Source organism: Cricetulus griseus, chromosome 4 (genome assembly GCF_003668045.3).
Source record: "Cricetulus griseus strain 17A/GY chromosome 4, alternate assembly CriGri-PICRH-1.0, whole genome shotgun sequence".
Classification (NCBI taxonomy): Eukaryota; Metazoa; Chordata; class Mammalia; order Rodentia; family Cricetidae; genus Cricetulus; species Cricetulus griseus.
In genome coordinates, this window is record NC_048597.1 from 228,612,404 (window position 1) to 228,617,898 (window position 5,495).

The 5,495-nt window shown below is 49.8% G+C and overlaps 1 pseudogene; it reads right to left on the minus strand.

Annotated features, from left to right (window-relative positions):
• Positions 1-4,580: 4,580 nt before the first annotated feature.
• On the minus strand, positions 4,581-4,900 carry LOC107979454 (annotated as a pseudogene).
• Positions 4,901-5,495: the final 595 nt, after the last annotated feature.

The following is a 5,495-nucleotide window of genomic DNA, read 5'->3' on the forward strand; positions in this document are numbered from 1 at the left end:
GTTGTTGTTTTGTTGTTGTTGTTTGAGACAGGGTTTCTCTGTGTAGCTTTGTAGACCAGGCTGGTCTTGAACTCACAGAGATCCACCTGCCTCTGCCTCCAGAGTTCTGAGATTAAAGGTATGTGCCACCACCGCCTGGCTATATTTCCAAGATTTTACATGGTAGTCAAAGGGATGTCAGGTTCCCACTGTCTTTCCTGCTAAGCTTCTGGCTTGCAAAGTTAAAGTCTGGATGCTGGAAGGCTGGTGCTTCCAGCTGTAGGCCACTGATACCATGTGCCCCTTACACCAAAAAGAGCTATAGTCTGACTCCATATGATTCCAAAGCCAAGTTGACATTCATGATGACTTTGAGCTCTTTATAACCTCTTTTATACTATTATAATGATCACACACACACACACACACACACACACACACACACACACACACACGCACAGTATAATTGTCTTAGCTGAAACAAAGATAATCTAAGGAGAAATATGTGTGCCCCTGCCTTTGGCTATCAGACTTTTTGAAACAATGGACCCCAAGAAATTATCACCTTCCCAAGAATCTCATGCTGGGGGTAGAACAGGCCTGGGAGCCAGGTGCTGGCCAGAGGAGGGCATGTCTTGCAGGAAGAGATCTCACATAGTTCTGACATCTTGCAAACTAGAACTCGAATGATGGATGGGTCAGTGACTGGTGGGAACACACGACCTGGTCTCAATTATGCTCACATTTTTGCCTTCTATTTATACCTGAACTTGCTGTCAGGACCCCAAAGATGGTCTTGTGAGGGAGCATCCACTGGACCTCTGTTTATTCCCTTCTCAGTATGGCCAAACAAATCTCCTTCCCTGCTTTCACTGTTATCTGTCTGACTAGCCTGTTGACAAAGGTGACTGAGCCTGGCGTGTTCCGGCTGCCAGGGTCCAGTCTCCGACTCTGACATCTACAGTAACTAGCATCAGTGGTGCCATGATAGATACAACTATGATCAAATCAGAAAAGATAAATAAGTAAAAGGCAGCCCCTGGAGACGCCTACAGTAGCATGCACAGCACAAATGCTCATGGCCAAGCCCCTGTGAAAACACAGCCCCAGGCCTGCTGGGCAGAAGGTGTCTTTCCATTGTGAGCTCCAGCTCTCTCCTGCCTGGCCCTTGGATAAAATCTTCCATCTGCTTCTATATCTGGCTGGTTATTGGGAATAGTGCTTCAATCTCTGGCTCAGACTCAGGAGTTCAACACTCCCAGGGATCTGGTCCACTAACCTGTACCCCAACTCTCAGAACAAAGCTCAGCTCTTTTTTCCTAGATAAACCTTTGTCATCCTGTTTCTACAAGGAACCCATCACAGGCAGCCAGAGCAGCCCGCCCCCCCCCACCCTGCCCCAGGCACCATCCTCTCTCCCATTGTGGAATACAAAGAGGCTGTTGATCCTCCCTGGCAGTGAGCAGCATTCTGACCTTGCGAGGACGCTCCTGAGAGGGTGGGCATACCTCCCAAATGGGCCTTTGGCAGCAAGGCACAGCCCCTCATCCCTTGACACAACTAAACTGTACCTGCTACTTCCAGCCAGCTCCCTTCGGCTCCGAGGAAAGTCCATTGTGCAATTGCAAGCATTGTATTCGTGTGCAGGTGGCAGGCCAGACACTGCTCATCAGGGCCAAATATGGGCGCCCATTGTCTTGTCCAGGGCAGATAACCTGGGCCTCATCCCACAGCCCAAAGGGTTAAGTTATGCCTCTGCCCCAACATGTCAGTCAGATGTCATGACTCTTTGTAGGATCCCACATGCCAAAGGGACACTTGCCATCTCATGGAAAGTCCAGCTGTCCTCCAGAGTCAAAGGATGGTGTGGGGTTTTAGTCTAGCTGAAACTTAAGCAATATTCCCTGTTAACCAGACATCAGCTACCAAGGACACCCTCTGGCTTCAGTAGGGAGTACCTTCTCAGGAGAAAAGGACTTTGTGGGTGTGTCCTGTACTTCTAGAGAGACCATCAGAAGTGGAGAAGGAAGCCCACATGCTTGCCCAGGCACGCTCGGAGTATTATCTGGCTTTGGAATATCCTCAAGATTCAATGATCTGCAGAGGTAGGCTCCTCTTCCCAATGTGGCTACATAGAATAAATCTCTCTCAGCTTTTAACTAGTACTTTTTAACTTGTACTTGTTTAACTGGCCTCTGGAGGACAAGAGACTGAACCTAGCTTAATAGGGCTCCCAGAGCCCAGGCTTTGACCCTAACCTATCATGGGGATGCAGTGCCTCTTGTTTTTTACTAGAAGTCACTAGCAGTATCATTTGCATCTACAGGCAGGGGTGGAAGACTAACCCACTCTCCACTAGATACATAAAGTCCCAACCTGCCCCCAAGCACAGACACCTAGCAACTCATAAGGCTACCGAAGTAAGGCCTGCCCCCACCAGAGATCTTTCAGCTTCATCTCACCTCCCAAGGACGATGTAAAACCAGAAATGATACAATGTAAAACCAGAAATGATACAATGTAAAACCAGAAATGATACAGTGTAAAACCAGAAATGAAACAATATAAAACCAGAAGCGATACATTGTGGAGCTTTAAGATAGCCTTGCAGCAGCACAAGAGAACCAGCCCATCTACCCTGATTTACCATGTGACCTTCTCCATCTCCCCCTGCCTTTCCCAGACATGAGTCCTCCTTCAGCATAATGAACACATGAATGAGCCCAGAAGAGCCTGGACCTAACACCGACTTGTGTCTGTCCCTGCCTGCAGATCATTCTTCTGCCATTTGCACTTATACTGCAAGGAAGTCCCAGTCCACTTCCTCTCCCTTCCTTCAGGGAAATCATGCTGTCTCCTGCTAGATCTGTCTGCTCCATCATCCCAGCAATCAGGCACAGACACAGCCCAGCCAGCGGAGAATAAGAATAGCCTAGCCCAAGAGAATAGGATGCCCCGCTCTGGGCAAAAGGGAAGCGGGGCTGAGCAGCTGCAGATGGCAATCCCTGCCACTGAGTGGGAAAATAAAGCCCCACTGTCAGCTGTCACTTCCTGTGCCCAGGACAAGCATCGCATCACAGAGAGAACTAGGGCCTAGTCTCTTGGATTCCCTGTGGCTTCTGGAAAGACCTGGGCCTGCTTCTGAAAACAAATTGATCATTTCTCATTGATGAACCTAAGAAGAAAAAGTAAAGTCCAGTTCAGACCAAGCAAGTAGTCAGAGTTCTGTTCTCATGCCTAGACTCAGAGTGTTGACCTTGACCCAGATTTACCCTGTCACTGTGGAGACTGGGATCCCATTGAGACAGAAGTATTTACACAAACAGTGCTATTGTGGGGACAACAGAACAAGGTGTCATGTTATACAGACAATCTAAGAATGTGGGCGCTGCCAGGAAGCTCCTTGGAGTGACAACTCAGGGGACTGGACTGTGCTATTCATTTTAGTTACCCCAGAGCCCAACATAGGACTGGGGTGCAACAAAGGCCCCAGAAGCATTTGGGGGCATGCAAAATAGAACCTGAATGCTGGGCATGTAATCCCATTTTGGGGAAGGCTGAACCAGGAGGATAGAAAATTATAGACTAGCCCAGGCTATACAGTAAGACAGTATTTCCAAAACACGAACAAAGAGGAGGATGAGAAATGAGAGGGAGATGGAAAAGAGGAGGAGAAGAAAAGGAAGGGAAGAAGATGGGAAAAGAGAAACAAGAGAAAAAGGAAGAGGGGGAAGAAAGAGGAGAAGGAAGAAAGTGAGGGGGGGAGATCTTGGAACACAGAGAACCTCCCCTGCAGAGGTAGAGAGCTGGGGTCTGTGGCAGAGAGGTCACCCCACCATCCCTGCTTCCTAGTGTCGCTACCTCATGTCGCCCACCCCCACCTTCAGTGTGAGCTCACCCCTCACATGGTCCATTCTCCTGAGCTTGGGCAGTGTCTGCCTCTTGCTTCTAACAAACAGAATACAGAAAGGCTAGGAGGTAAAATGAGCTTGTGCAAACACGATTGTGTGTTTGTTACGTAAGATAGGTGTCCTCTGGCTAGCATCTCTCACCCTCCCTGGCAGTGAGGGAGCATGCAGCCATGTTCAGGAACCCCAAATTGCAAGGAGCTCAGGAGCCCCCAGCTGTCAGCCTGCAGCTGGCACCAAAATGATACCCGAGTCCTCCAGTCACACAGAACTTAACTGTCTTCAGCCGTGGGACCCCTGAGCAGACCCTTACTCAGGTGAGCTTCAGGCTGAGCTTGGTGGACACCTTAACTCTGTCCAGGAGCAGAGATAAAGCCTGTTGGGACAGAGCAGTGATGGGCTCCAGAGCCACAGTCTACCCAGGAGTAGAAAGACTGTTGAAGCGGTGACGGGATCCAGAGCCAGGAGAACTGGTTCAGAAGAGATGGTTGTTTTAGGCAGCAAAGCTCAAAGTCATTTGATTTGTTACACAATAGTGGGCAGACAATATAGGGTTGTACTAGGGCAACAGTTAAGGGTGACTGTTAGATGCCAAAATATCAGGTGGAGGTGGCAGAGGCCGAGTGCAAGGAGGGGATGTCAGACAGACAGCGCTGTGCTACTGAGAAATTTACCAGAGGGTGGATTGGCCTCTCAGCCTTTCCTGATCAGTCTTTGGCTGGGAAAGAAGCTGGATGCTGCAGGAGCTGCCCTCTTGGGTTTAGGTGCTGTCCCTTCATGGAATCAATGTCTGAATCTTTGATAGACAATTTTTAGGTGCCGCATCCGCCCAGTCCTGGTAGTGTTTCACCTCTCAGCCTGGGAACTCCAGTCATACTTTCTCTTGCACTTGGTAGGGTAGCCACATTTGCCACAGGTGGACTTCTGAAGGTGTAGGCCCTAGAGCCTCAGCGGCGGCACAACAAACAGGTCTTATTACGATACTTTCCAAAGCATGATGTTCCTTTTGTCATCTTGCTTCTGTCGCCGAGGCCAAAGAGACCAGAAGAGCCTCACACTGTTTTTTAAGAGGCTTTGTGGTGATTCTCCAAAAGTGGAGCTGGTGTCAGAGAAGCCGTGCTCATCAGTCAACGGAAGCTCTTGACGGTGGGGGCCGAGAGAGGCACGCACGACGAGTGTGGGAAGGCCCTCTCTGCTGAGGCAGTTGAAGGAGTTGGAAGCCGGGCAGAGGGGAGGCTCAGAGGCTGTGAGAGCCTATGTGGTGTGAGGGATCAGGAGAGACGTGGAGCTGGTGCCTGAAGTGAGCCAGAGAGCGTGGAGGACCAAGGAGCAGAGTGAAGACAGCGGCCAAAAGAGACCTAGGAGGGTGGGGAGATGGCTCAGCATAGTGTGTTGGTGTGCAGGTGTGAGGACCCAGTCGGAGAGAAGCGGCACACGCCTATAACCCCAGCCCTGGGGAACCTGGACCAGACAACCTCTGAAGCTTGTTGGCTACCCACTCCTACCAAGTCATCAAGATCTAGGTTCAGTGAGAGATCTGTTCCCAAAACAAAGCACAGATAGACACCTGATGTCAACCCATGGCCTCTCTGAGAATAACACACACAC